This window comes from Chinchilla lanigera, unplaced genomic scaffold (genome assembly GCF_000276665.1).
Source record: "Chinchilla lanigera isolate Chin_1 unplaced genomic scaffold, ChiLan1.0 scaffold00004, whole genome shotgun sequence".
NCBI classification, from domain to species: Eukaryota; Metazoa; Chordata; class Mammalia; order Rodentia; family Chinchillidae; genus Chinchilla; species Chinchilla lanigera.
Genome location: NW_004955405.1, coordinates 35,919,905 through 35,935,036, shown reverse-complemented (window position 1 = coordinate 35,935,036; position 15,132 = coordinate 35,919,905). Strand labels below are relative to the sequence as shown.

The 15,132-nt window shown below is 42.0% G+C and overlaps 1 protein-coding gene across 1 annotated transcript in view; it reads left to right on the top strand.

Moving 5' to 3' along the window:
* Uhrf1bp1l (UHRF1 binding protein 1-like) overlaps positions 1-15,132 on the top strand; it is a 120,751-nt gene that overhangs the window by 517 nt on the left and 105,102 nt on the right.

The following is a 15,132-nucleotide window of genomic DNA, read 5'->3' as shown; positions in this document are numbered from 1 at the left end:
GGCGCGGTGGGTCCCCGGAGCGGCCGCTGCCCTGGCGGAGCGCTCGGTCCTCCACCTGGCGCTCGCGCTCGCGAGCCTCGCTGGGCGTGACTGTTTGCACAGTTAGGATTGGATTTAGGCGGATAACCACTTACCCGCGTTGACAAGTTGTTCCTGCGGTCCTTTCAGTCCCCCGTCATTCTTACTGAGAGTTTTGCATCCGAGAGCCTTTTAGCCAGGGAGTTAGCATCTGTGATGATTAAACCTCCAAAATGTCATTCTTTCCATTTCATAAAACAGTTTTAGTCAGAAACATGACTCAGTAAACTGGCACTTTGTTACTGTTCTTGGCTTCTCCATATTTGTCTCAAGACACAGGCTAAATGTAGGCTCTTGCTCTAACTTGGACAGTGAATTCAAAGCGCCTGGTTAGGATCCCTCTCTCTTCTCTGTTACTTGTAAACTGATGACTGCTTTTAACTGATTTTAGGGACACACTTGGAGATAATAACTTGTGTAGTAAGCACAGTTCTTGATTTTCCAGAATGTTTTATACCACAGGTGGTATATTAGGAAACAAAAAAAATACATAAATGATTCAGCAAATACTGTCCTGATTTATAAAGTTGAATAAGATAGTTTTTTTTTTAAAGTAGCAAATTGGGGCTGGGGGTTTAGTTCAGTGGCACAGCGCCTGCCTGGCAAGCGCAAGGTTGTGAGTTCGATTCCCGGTACCAGAAAAACAAAACAGAACAAAACAAAATAGCAAATTATAGCAACGTTTATGAAAATTGCATTTCTTAATATTATCACTAAATAGGAAGTTCCTTTTAAAATTGTACATATGGGCCGGATGTGGTAGCACAAACTTGTAATCCTGCTGAGGCAGGAGTATGCTAAGTTTGAACTCAGCCTGGGCAATTTAGCCAGACCTTGTGTCAACATAAAAAAAGGTCTGGGAATGTAGCTCAGTGTGAAGGCCCTAGGGTTCAGTCCTCAGTATAAAATCAATCAATCAATCATACAAACAGTCAAATATTGAACTATTTTAGAAGATTTTATCTGGCTTTTTCCCTCCACCTTTTGTATAATTCCCTCCACCCTTTCTTTCTTTCTTTTTTTTTTTTTTTTTTTTTCTTTTTGAGACAGGGTCTCACCATGCAGTGCAGGCTGGCTTTGAGCTCACTTTGTAGCCTAGGTGGTCTCGAATTTGCCACAATCCTCGGGCTTCAGCCTGCCTAGTGCAGGGATTACAGGCATGAGCCACCATGCCCGCCTTCCTCCACTCTTTTTTATACCCCATTTCACAAGAAAATTCAGACCAACAGAAAATGATTTTTATTTTTATTAGTGCAGTTTCATTTTGGCATGTTCTACAGACATATAAAATTCTTTGATCATTTCCATCTTCCTTTATTGTGTTCCTCTTCTCTAATAGTCAGAAAATGATTGCTTCTTGGCCTTTTGGCTAAGATCAAGCGTAGTCAGAAGATGATTTGAATGTCTATTTTCTCACAGTCCCAAGGATGGTGATACATAGCTAGTACCACTCTAGATGCCTATCAGAAAATTTAATTCAGTCAGTAAGTGCCTTTGGGCATTAGTGTTTAATGTTGTTGTAGAATTTCATTTGAGAAGGACTTTTTTTTTGTACCAGGAATTGAACTCAGGACTTTACACTTGCCAGGCAGGCACTGTGCCTTGAGAAGGACTCTTAAAAAAATTAAGAACAAGATGTAGTGGCTGGCATCACAAAATAGACAGCACCCACATACTGAGAATTAAGTCTTTAGGATTAATTTGTGATCGGTGTGACTTCTTATAATTGTGTGTTACATTGTAATTTTTTTTCAGAGTGAAGTGTTTTGATGGCCAGAGTTGTGTGTATATGTTTATTAAGCAAGTTAATATTTACAAATGCTTGAAACAGTACCAAGTAAATAGTATATAAATTTTTGCTATTATTACTAAATTCTTTTAAATGTATCCAAGCACAAAACAATCCAACCATAGTTAAGTTTTTTTTGAGGGAGGGTCTCGCTTTGTAGTTCAGGTGGCCCTGAACCCTCTATGTAGTCCAGACTGACCTCAAAATCAAACAGTCCTTTTGCCTCAGCCTCCTGAGTACTGGTGTGAAGTCCTATAACTGTCAAGAATTAAGTTTTTGGAAAAAAAAAATGTAGATCTTTGCGGCCTGGGGATATAGCTCAGTGGCATAAGGGCCTTCCTGGCAAATGCAAGGTCCTGAGTTTGACTCCTACTACCAAAAAATGAAAAATTAAGAATTTCTTTTTGTTGATGTTTTGTTTCCAGTACCAGGGATCAAACTCATGACCTTGCACTTGCCAGGCAGGCGCTGTGCCGCTGAGCTAAATCCCCAGCCCCAAGAATTAAGTTTTTGAATCACTGATTTTCAGTTATTTCATATTTCAAATTATCCTCAATGTAGGTGACTGAATATCAAATTCATGACATTGCTGTCATCTTTCTAAGAAAAATAGTTATTTTAAAATCTCAACAGTATTCATAATAGAAAAAACAAACCACATGTTTTGATAAACTGTAATTATCAATGTAGGAATGAAATTTTGAAATGACCAGAGGGGTAAGTTTAATTGTATAGATTATCCATTATCATGAAGATGTCACTGTATTGACCTACTTAACTGGAATACAGTTTAATTCAGTTTAATAGGAAATACTGCTGGGTATGGTTTTGCATGCCTGTAATCCCAGCACTGGGGCAGCTGAGGCAGGAGGATCATTGCAAATTTGAGACCAGCCTGGGCTGCAAAGTGAGCTCAAGGCCAACTTGAACTGCATAGTGAGACCCTGTCTCAAAAAGACCAAAAAAAAAAAAGAAAAGGAAAGTAAAATAAATACTTAAAATATTACTTTGTAGTAATAGCCATCTTGCATAGTCCTTGGATACAATCCATGTCACTTTCTCAAAGGTGGATTTTCCTGATCTCAGTTTAAAATTTGTAGCATTCATCTTTTCTGTCATATATTTATGTATTCAGTGTTTTTCTCTCTGTACTTGAGTGAATGTAAACTCTTTGGTTTTTTGTTTTGTTTTGTTTTGTTTTCCAGTACTGGGAATCAAACTCACGACCTTGTGCTTGCCAGGCAAGCGCTGTGCCGCTGAGCTAAATCCCCATCCCATGTAAACTCCCTGAAGGCAGGGATTTTTCTTTTGAAGCTGTCATGAAATAGGCACTCAGTGGATATTTATTGAATTAATAGTACAAGACTGTGCCACTAATATTGTCATAGATTTGAAGATGACCAGTTTCCTTCTGGCTTTAGGAAGCAAGGAGTAATTGAATCGTTGAATAAATATGGTGTCCTGGAAAGGAAGAACTAAGAAAATGACCTAGTGCTTTTGCCCCTCATTTTTACTGGGGATTGAACCCAGGGCCTTTGCACTGAGCTACATCCCTAGCCTTTTTTTAATTTTTGAAATTTTGAGGCAGGTCCTGACAAGTTTCTAAATTGCTCAGGCTGGGTTTAAACTTGCTATCCTCCTGCCTTAGCCTCCCAGAGAGGCAAAGTCCTCTATATTGTTCAACTTGCCTTGAACTTTTTTTTTTTTACTGGAAATCAAATTCAGGACCTTGCACTTGCCAGGCAGGTGCTTGTGCTGCTGAACTACGTCCCTGGCCCTACCTTGAACTCTTGATTATCCTGCCTAGGGTCCCAAGTGCTGGGGTTGCAGGCTATGCCTGGCAATGACCTAGTTGTTACAGGTGAACATAGGTAGTCTACCAGTCAGAGTACTAAGAACCAACAACAACAACAACAAAATGAATGTTCACTGTGAACTTTGAGATTGAAGTATAGTGAAATTGCAAGATTAAAACCAGCACTGTTGTCCAGAAGTATGTATTTGAGAAGCTATTATGTTGGAAGAGTTATGAAAGAGGAACTGTTAAGAGATTAACAAATGCTTTAAGTTAATGCTGAACTACTTAAGAAGTATAAATCTGTATAATTTTCTTTGTTGTTTACATTAATAAGTTTATGTAGGTGACAAATCTGAAAGGAGGACAGGAAGTATATAGTTAGAGGGGGAGTAGGTTACACTTTGAAGAGGTGTTACAGTCCTATAATCTCAGCGCTCTGGGCGGCTGAGGCAGGATGATTGCAGTTTTGAGCCTAGCCTGGCAATCTAGCAAGACAGACCTTCCTTCCTTCCTTCCTTCGTTCCTTCCTTCCTTTCTTCTTTCATTTTTTTCTTTTTTTGGTCTTTGAGGCAGGGTTTTGATATGTAGTTCAGGCTGGCCTTGAGCTCACTTTGTAGCCCAGGCTGGTCTCACACTTGCAACGATCCTCCTGCCTCAGCCTCCTGAGTGCTGGGATTACAGGCGTGCTCCACCATGTCCATCTCACTTGCTCGCTTTTCTCTCTCTCTCGCTCTCGCTCTTTCTCTTTTTGAGACCAGTTTTCACTGTGCAGCTTTCATCATGCTATGTAGTTCAGGTTCACCTTGAACTCACTTTGTAGCCCAGGCTGGCCAAAAACACTCAGTGATGCTCCTGCCTCAGTCTCTGGAGTGCTGGGATTACAGGCATATACCACCATGCCTGGAAAGACCCTATTTCAAAATTTAAAAAAAAAATTCTTTTTTTAAATGAGGGATGTAGTTCAGTGTGAAGGCCCAGGATTCAATTCCAGTACAAAACACACCCCCACCCACCCCTAAAGGAAAGTGGAACGGGAAAAGGTTTTGAAGGAGAAAGTTACTGGGGGTCATTCAAACTAGAAACAGCACAGGGTACTGCAGAAATTTTTCTAGGAGAATCTTCACAAAGGAATAGAAAGTTCTCAAAAATTGTTGGGCATGGTGACACAATCCTGTAATCCCAGCATTTGGGAAGCTGAGGCAGGCAGATTGCTGCAAGCCAGCTGGGGCTACAGTGAGTGTATGGCCAGCTTGAACTACGTAGCAAGACCCTGTCTCAATAAATGAAAAAAGAAAAAAAAAATGTTCACACAAATGTAAGAAAGGAGGTTGGAGCGGCAGCCACCTTTCAGGTCAAGACCTTACTGTCGTGACCGTTAGTGCATGCGTGTGTAGACACGGCTGTCGAGGTGTGTGCGCAGGAGCAAAGGGGCCATACATGTAGTTAAGCCAGGGCCTGAAAAGGAGTCAAGGCAGATTCAGAGCCAAGTGCTCACTTCGCCCTCACTCTCTCGACCCCGGGCACGCCGTGAAGTAGCTGTGATTTTGTGGGAACTGAGCATTGCTCAGACCGCTGTGCACCTGGCCCAAGCCGAGCCTTGGTCTGGTTTAGAGGGCTGGCTCTCAGCCAGGGTCTGTGTGGCTCCTCGGGACATGGCCAGTGTCCGGCTCCGGGCTTGACTGCGGTGGCCTGAGAGAGTGCTGCCGGCACCTGGTGGTCTGAGACCGGCCTGCTGCGAAACATCTTACTGTGCGGAGCAGTACTTTCTCCCCACAGAAACGGATTGTTTTACTCTGCGATGGAGAGATTGGTTCCAGGTATACACACGATGGAGCAAGGGAACTTAGCAAGTCGAGGTTATTTTATCTGCAGATGATCAAAACCAGCTGTATGTCAGTGAAAAGGGAAATTGTTAGGAAGGTCAGAGAATCAGAGGAAGATCTGAACAGTAAACCAAGGGGAGAAGAGGCAGCTGCCCGGTAGTGTGTCATGAAAGAGGCCGTTCGTCTCAGCGCAGGGCTTTTCACCTGCCGCGCTGCTGCCCAGGTGCTCTTCATCTGAGGAGCTGTGCTGTGCACTGCAGCACTTCCACTGCTTCCAGCAGCACCTCGGTGGCACAGTTGCTCCCGGCTGAGAACCAGAACTTTAGGGTGCTGGCCCATTTCTCACAGCTCTCAGCCTTGGGTCTCTCCTGTCAAGTTGCAGATTCCCAGGACAGAGAATGTCTGTGGTCAGGTTCCATCAATTCGTTGGTCAGTTAGCAGTGGCAAAGAGTTGCACTGTATATTATGGGGAGAATTATTTCGAATCTGGGTTGCCGCTCCATTCGGTGTCCATTATAAGCACCGAACTAAATGAGATTTCCATGGGCCTCCTTTGCTCTCTTAAGGAGACTGAACCTTATCCCCGGGATGGGGGAGTGATTACTAATAAAGGATTCCAGGTGGAAGAGCGAGTGGTCAGTGAAGTCTGGTGTCTTGGAGTCCAGGATGCAGGAGCAGTGTCTGGAGTGGAAACGTGGCGGCTACAAATGGACTCTGAGTAACTTTAGTAGAAAACTGAAGTAGTGGGAGGATATCAGTGTCCGTCAGAACTTTGGGGAGGTTGGAGAACCTGATTTCAAAAGGGGTGGGAGGCAGACAAGCTCCAAGGATGTGAGTAGCAGCTATTTGAAGGCTGCAACATGACTTACTCTATAGACTAAGGGGAAGGACTGAGTAGGAAGAGGGTGGCCTGAGAAGACTGTTGAGTGTTCTGGCTATTCGTTATGAAGGTCAGTGAGGATTGAACCCTTGGCAGGATCTGGTGGCCGCATGGCAGAGCGGTTAGAGTTTAGAGGCCTCATCGCCTGCTGATGGGGAGAAGGATGGCTAACAGCCGCCGGAGAGAAGAGGAAAGGACTGTCACAGGGTTAGGCGCGCGTGTGTCTAGGTGAGGAGCAGCGGCAGAGGCAGGAGAGAGCTTGGGCTGCAGGTGGTGGAAGTAGAAGTAAGCCTAGTGTAGCAGAAGCTCCCAGACATGGCCCCAGAGTGAGGCGCTGAGGACAAAGTGAGTGCGGCCGGAAGTGCGTACTGCTGGATCTGTGATCGGCAGTATTTAGTCTATCAGATTTTTTTCTCAAGTAACTTCATATTGTTATTAAAAGGCTAATGATGTGCTTCACTTTTGGGTACAGTTTATATAAAGATTCTGGCAGTACTGGGGACTGAAACCCAGGGCCTTTGCACTGAGCTACATTCTCAGCCCTTTTAAATTTTCTTTGTCTCTCTTTCTTCTTAGGACAAGATTTTGTCCTAAGAGATTGGCCTCTAATGTACTATGTAGCCCATGCTGGCCTCAAACTGTGGCAATCCTCCTGCCTCAGCTTCCTGATTGCTGGGGTTACAGGTGTGCACCAACATGCCCAGGTTATTTTCTATTTTAAGGCAGGGTCTTGCTAAGTCTCTTTAGCTAGGCTGGGCTTGAATTTACCATCCTCCTGCCTCAGCCTCCCAGAGAGCTGGGATTACAGGTGTGTCCCACCACATTTGGCAGGTTTGAGGGTTTTTTAAAAGTAATTTTTTATTTTCTTAAATTGACAGTATTACTTTTATGTAATCTCCAATAATATGACTTTTGACCCTAAATATATTTGTTTATTTAAGAAATAATCTATTGTCTACTTTGTACAAAGTACTGCCCCATAGTGCTGGGGATATAGCAGTGAACAGAATAGACAAAAGTCTCTGTACTTGTGTTTACTTTTTCAATCAGTAGAGGAGGATAATTATAAGAAAAATAAAATACATACCGTATCAGTTTGTGTTACGTTCTATTGATGAAACTAACAGAGAAAGGGGGTAGAAATGCAGGAAGATAGAATGAATGTGTAGTTTTAAATCTGGTGAGCCAGATGATTTAATTAGGAAGGTAACATTTGCCAGGTATGGTGGTGCATGCCTGTAATCTGAACTACTTGGGAGGCTGAGGCAGGAGGATCTAAAGTTCAAGACTAGTCTGGGTAACTTAACAAGACCCTATAAATTAAAAAAAATTTTTTTTAAAGGGTTGGTAAGCTGGGCATGGTGGCACTCACCTGTAATCTCAGCAGGGAGGCTGAGCTAGAGGATCACCATGAGTTTGAGGTCAGCCTGCACTACATAGTGAGACTCTGTCTCAAAAAGCAAAAAGAAAAAAAAAAATCTGTATCTCTATGCGTATAAATAAATAAATGGACTGGGGATGTAGTTCAGTGGTAAAGCACTTGCCTCATATATGCAAGGTCTGGCTTCCACCCCCAGCACTGAAGAAGAAAGGAGGAGATACTTGAGAAGAGACCTGCAGTCGGAGCAAGCACAGTACACAGGCGGGAGGTGACTGCCGTCTCTGATGTAAATCAAAGCTTCTAGTATAGGTGGAGTGGAGTGAAGAGTGGGTAGAGGAGGAAGAGGTAAAACACATCAAGGCCCTGGACCTACAGCTTAGCTTAGGGGCAGGATGCTTCCTCCACGTGCAAGGCCCTGGGTTGGATCCTCAGCGCTACACAGCAAAGCAACAAAAAGGCCATTTCCGCTGGGGCCTTGGGGAGACTGACTTTTCCCACTGCAGGGCTCACAGCCGGCGCTAACCCGAGCAACCCGGTGGGAAGTAGGAGGATAAAGGCCTAACTGTAGGCCACTGAAGAGATGATCCCCATCTAGGTGCAGGATCACCCAGGGGGATGCAGAGTTCTGGAGAGTGCCGTTTTCTAGGGCTGCCTTGAGGTGGAGCCGGAATTGACTGACACGTAGGATGTGGACTGAGAGAGAAGAGAGCTGTGAATGTCTTCGAAGTTTTTGACAAGAGCAATGAGAGGGAATTAATTGCCGTTCACTGAATTGGAGAGGACTGAAGGGGGCGAGGTTTAGGGGAGGAGATTGGGGGTTTGGTTTTGGACCTGTTAATTTGCATGACTGGTAGATATCTACATGGAGATGCTGTTCCTTCCTTGTTTATATTTGTGATCTAATTTAGACCACACATGTTTTAGTCTGGCAACAACAATGTAAATGTGTTTGTTTGTGTGGCTGTCCTTTGGTTTATGTAATAGATAATTGTTACCAAATGAATTGTGAGTTGAATTTTCAAGAAGCAGGTTGCTGTTAAGAGCACTAAATAGAAATACCTGAAATAGAACAAGCATCTCTCTCTCTCTCAGTAATTTCCAACTAGAACCAGATAGGAATCCTTATAAAAGTGACTTCCAGGAGATTGATTTGAAAACTTCTGGTGAGGCTGGGCATGGTCGCGCACGCCTGTGATCCCAGCACTCGGGAGGCTGAGGCAGAAGGATCGTTGAGAATTCGAGGCCAGCCTGGGCTACAAAGTGAACTCGAGGCCAGCCTGAACTGCATAGTGAGACCCTGTCTCAAAAAGACCACCCCGCCAAAAAAAACTCCAAAAAAACAAAGCTTCCAGTGAGAAGGGAGTTCGATGCTTGGTCTGGAGGATGTAATATTATCCTAGAATCACAAGGGATATCTTTTCCTGTCTAATGAAGGAAATTATTAAAACACCAAGATTTGTCATTTACTGAGGTTCTAGCAGTTGGTGTTGGGTGTTAAGTCTCTGATCTAGTATCATTTTCATTGGATTTTCTGTCTTGCCCATTATGTTGTGGTTGTCATCTAACAGTTTGCTTTTCTTTTAACTGAATTTTGAGCACTTCCTTTATTATTTTTATAATGTTTCACCATCCTGCTACAGTATTTCTAGGAGATTGTTGTATTACAATCCTTAGACTCCATACTCCTTTGAAAGTGGGGGAATGTAATCTTTGACTCAGCAATTCTTTGAAGTTGAGGAACATAATTTCTCCATTTCTCTTTCCTTGCATAATTTTACTTTTTGTAACATTACACTTTGCATTAGTACTGCTGTACTGCAATTTCTAGTCTTTAATAAGTTGATCTCTTATCAGTTATGCCTAAAATTTTGCATAGTAAATGGCTTAGGATGAGTAGTTTTTTTATTATGCATTGGTATTAACAGGGGATATTAGTGCCTAGAGCTCTGTTTGTTTGTATGTAAGTTACAACTGAGTTTTTGCCTATATCTGAGTGAAAATGAAGAGTTGCATCAGTACCAAGTTACAAAAACAAAAGTGAGAACTGAAGTCAGTATGATTAAGGATATAATAATTTATTGTTTGTTTGAATTTTCAGGCATTAAATTTAGTAATAATTCATTGATTTATTTTGAGATGTCTCCCAGACAAGATGAATGTTATATATACATTTTGAATTTCTGTGCTAATCTATCCTGTAAGATTTAATTTGATCTTACTTCTGTTCTCTTTCTTTTTTTTTTCTTTTTTTTTTTTTTTTTGTGCCGGGAATCAAACTCAGGGCCTTGTGCTTGCCAGGCAGGCGCTGTGCTGCTGAGCTGTATTCCCAGCTGTCTGTGTTCTCTTTCTGTCTAAAAATTCCATGAAGAAAACTGTCTCGGGGGACCACTGTTCAGGAACCCTTGACATCCTTCAGGAAGGGGGAGATGTGCTCCTAGACTGGGTGACAGGTGTCTCGCCACAGAGCTGTGCCTGTGGGCTCCTGAGCAGACTCGTGGGCAGCAGGATTGACTGTGTGGGCCGGGAAAGGGGCCGGTTGCTTTGTGCTTCCAGCAGTTACTTTGATGGCCACTTGGAAAGAGACAGTCCCCAAAGAGCTTCACGGGTTGTGATTGAATAGGAAATCGTTTCTTCTCCCTTTTCTTTTTAATGATGACTGTTACTGTTGCTTGGTGTGTGTGTAGGGAGGATACTGGGGATTGATCCCAGAGTGTATGCACTGAACTACATCTTTAATTTAGCCTTTTTAATTTTTTAAATCAATCTTTTTTTTTTTTTTTTTTTTGGTTTTCTCCGGTACCGGGAACCGAACTCACGACCTTGCGCTTGCCAGGCAGGCGCTTTGCCGCTGAGCTAAATCCCCAGCCCCAGCCTTTTTAATTTTTTGAGGCAGGGTCTCACTGTGTTTTCCATGCTGGCCTTGAGCTTGCTTTGTAGCCCAGGCTGGCCTAGAGCTCAGTCTCCCTGGTGCTGGGATTATGGGTGTGTACCACCATACCTGGCTTTTTAAAAATGATTTTTAAAAATTCATTCTTACATTGCTCGCTTGTAGGTTGGTTGGTTGGTTGATGTGTTTATGTATGCATGTATGCGTGCATGTATGTATGTATGTATGACAGATCCTCACTGTGTTGCCTAGCCTGGCCTTGAACTTGTGGTCCTTTTGCCTCAGCCTCCCAAGTATCTTGGGATTACAGGTGTACACCACCACTCCTGACTTCTGTACTTGTTAAAAGTTTTGGTCAGCATTGTCTTTCAGTGTTACAGGCCTCCCTCACCTCTATATTCAATTTAAATTATCCTGAGCCAGTTCAATTAAGTGGTGGTATGTAGAAGTTCCCAAAAAACTTGCTGAATTGGCTGGAGAAATAAATGTATACCACTTGGACCTCATAGGATATATAGGACAAGAATTGGCTATCTTGAATACTTTGGGCAGTTTTAAAAAGTTGACTCATACCTAGAAAACTTATATATTTATATATATATATTTTTTTTTTCTAGAAAATAATAGCGTTGTCTAATATGCCTTGAGTATGTACTATAGTCTATTGATGGACCTTTTTTGTTTTGTTCTTTTGGAGAGAGGGTCTTGCTATGTAGTTCAAGCTGGTCTTGAACTTTCTGTGTAGCCCAGGTTAGGCTCAAACTCAGTGATCCTCCTGCCTCAGCCTTCTGAGTGCTGGGATAGAGGTGTGCACTATCACACCTGGCTTTTTTTTTCTTTTTGGTTTATGGATTATTTCTCATAGGTGACTTTTGTGTCTCATTATTGTCTGAAATAAGGATTGCAGTTGTAATTGGGGCTTTCAGCAGATAAACTTATTTTATAATTGTGTTTGTAGGTTGCTTGTTTTGTAGCATGCCCATCTTGATTGATTTCATTTGACACTATATGGTTCAGCCTTTGTACAATATAACATTTATTTTTGTTGGCTATCATCTTCATATAAAATTCTTTTACAAATACATATGTATATGTAGTCAGTAGTAGTCATACCAGAGGTAGCGAGAAAGGAGACTCCTAAATGATGACTCCATCTAAAAATGGAAGCAGTGTTTGCCTTTAGTTAATCCAGAATGAAACCCAACTGTACTTTTAAGTGCATCACAGCTAAATATTTTTATCCTATCACTCCTCTCCTCTTCCTTCCCTTTGGCTTGCTCCCCGCTGTGTTCCCTGTGTACCCACCCCCTGCAGCGTTCCCTGCTGGCTGTGGTGGAGCGTGGTGTGCTGGGAAGTGCAGTCACCCACATGAGTCCCAGAAGAGTCTCAGAAACCCTGGCACCTGTCTGCTTGCTCTCACCAGGAGTAGGGACCTTTTGTCTGAATTTCCTGCCCACAGGTAATATTTCTATTCCCCCATCCTTCTTTTTTCTTTTTCTTTACATGCAAGCACTTACTATGGCCCACATAAGGATACTCTGAATACGGCGCTTTTGGATTCTTATTATTTCAGTCAGGTACCTGTTTCATGTTCTTCACCATGTAGCTACAAGTGCGTGTAATTCTTCTCTTAGAATGTCTTTTCTGACAGATAAGGTCGGGCAGCAGACACCCTTAAAGTTGTAACAGCTCCCTGTGATGTTGCAAGGGAGAGTTTTGCAATTTACAGTCCGCTATTTGGAAAGAGTCAGGCATTTGATCTGCTTTCATGGATAAAGTTTCACAATCTAATTTCATTAGTAAGATATGAAGTCTGTTTTGATCATGAAGCTGTTTTGATCAGTTTTCTCATCCACCATGGAAAGACTTATGAGTTGATTTTGTGTGTTTAATATTTATTATAATCTTTATCAAAGATGAAAATGACTCACAATAGCTGTGTAAATGGAATTCATTTTTGCAGAATATGTTTCCCACCATGCTGTTCTCCCTTTCCCTGTTCCTTTTAAAATTTTATTATCAGGGAAGGCAATTACATTGTGTTATAAAAACATACTCCTGCAAATGGCAAGTTTGTTTCAATTTAGGACTCAGTGAAAAGCCCAGAATCGGGTATCACTGAACGTTTGTAATCCTTGGGAAAATTATCACTTAAGCACTTTGAACTATCCTAAAACTCTCTTAAAAACTGACAAGAGCTAACCAAGGACTGGGACTGTAGCTCAGTGATGGAGCACTTGTCATTATGTGCTAGGCTGTGGGTCAATCCCCGGTGCTGCAAAAACAAAATAAAACAAAATTAAACCCAAAAAACATCGTGAGTGGAATCATGTAACTCACTATGTACTTACCCTAACAGTGATGGGGCAGATATAAATCTGTTATCATATGCTAGCTAGTAATTATCTAGCTGTGATGACTTAAATATTGCTTTTCTTTCTTATCTGCCTTGATTCCATGCTATCGTTTGGAAATCTGGATCTCAACCAGATTGCCAGAGGAAGGATGCCAGTTTTTAATCTCAGGTAGAAACTTTTGAGATTCACCTTGGTATATTAGTAGTTAAGGTCTTTTTAGTATGGCATTCAAGGATGGTTCTGACTTTGTTTATATCTCTAACTAATCGTCTGGGAGAGCTGCCTATGAAATGTAGTCACAACTGTGATCCTTTGCTTTTTTCTTTATTATAGCTCTCTAGCATATCTTTTTTAGTGTGTTTTGTGCTGAAGCTTACTGGGTGTTAAGAATCCATGTCCATCTGTTTGTTCATTTATTTATTTTTTTGATACCAGGAATCACACTCAGGACCTCATGCTTGTCAGGCAGGTGCTGTGCAGCTGAGCTATATCCCCAGCCCATGTATTCTAAGTTTAAACCACAACTGTCTGTATATTCAAGTCACTACCAAGCTTAAGTCCTTTATCTTTAACTTCTCATTTTAATCAGTGACACTTCCTTTTTACTGAAATAACTCTTTAATTTGTGTTCTTATCCTGAACCTAGGACACAGCAGACTATTTGTCACAAATTTGCATATTTCTGTTGTTACTGCTCAGACTTATTTATTATTTTTTTTGAGACAGGGTCTCACTCTCTAATGCAGGCAAGCATTGAACTCACTATGTAGCACAGGTTGACCTCAAACTTGTGGCAATCCTACTGCCTCAGCCTTCCAGAGAGCTGGGATTACAGGTGTGTGCAACCATGCCTGGCTTACACTGCCCAGATTTAATTCATCATTTCTTCTCTTCTCTTCTCTTCTCTTCTCTTCTCTTCTCTTCTCTTCTCTTCTCTTCTCTTCTCGCCCTCTCTCCCTTTTTTTTGTCTTTTTGAGGCAGTGTCTTGCTATGCAGTTCAAGCTGGCCTTTAGCTCACTTTGTAGCCCAGGCTGTTCTCAAACTTCCAATGATTCTCCTGCCTCAGCCGCCCAAGTGCTGGGATTACAGGCGTGTGCCACCACACCTGGCTTTAATTCCTCATTTCTTTTATCATTTGTTGCATTTTTAAATATTCTCATTTTCTTCTGGCCTCACTTCTCTATTCTATCTTTGGCATTGTTACCAGAAAGATGTTTTGAAAATGCGCATCTTGCTAAAAAATCTTTTAATAATTCATCTTCAAACTCTAAAAAATGTGTTTTCTTTATAACAGGTATTTGTTCCTCAAAGAATTCTTTGCTTTTTTTGGGGGGGGTGGGGGGGTGGTTTTCTTCGGTACCGGGAACTGAACTCACGACCTTGCACTTGCCAGGCAGGCACTTTTGCCGCTGAGCTAAATCCCCAGCCCCTCAAAGAATTCTTAAGGTAGAAGTTTACTACATAAGATAGACAGAAGTAGAACTCTCTACCTGACTCGGTTATGGTGAAGAGGAATCATCTGGGGTGTGCTTTCCTTTATTTCTTCTTCCGCAGGATGCACCATGCGCAGTACCCAGAGGCACTGTTGGAACAGCAGTGATGCATAATATGAAATCTGTGTATTCCTTGTCCTGGAAGACGAGAGTCCTTCCTGGCCATCTCAAGGCATATCGTTGTTTTCCAGGCCACCCAATGCCTTGTTCTGTGCCTGTGCCTGGTCTATGTGACCCCCGTAACCTTAACCGTGTGACTGCCTGTCTGTAATGCCCTCCTCTGCCACACTCTCCAGGCAGAACCTTCGCCTTAAAGTCATAGTGCCTCACCTGTGAAGCCTTCCCAAAGCCATCTTATTTATTAACAGAATCGATCACCCTTTCCCTGTGCCTCCATTGTATCTTCTCATTTTTTATTGTTATATTTATTACATAGTCCCTGGCCATATGCTTTTCTCTAAAAATAAACTGTGAGATTTCTTAAAGCAGTAACTATATCTTATTTGTTTAAATTTCCCAAGAATCTGATGAGTTTTGCCATGCAGGATATATGTCTGATTTTGTCAGACCCTCTGCTATTTCAACAATATCTAGATAGCCAGATTTTAATCAGATTTTAATGTAGGGTGTGCCTTTTTTTTTTTTT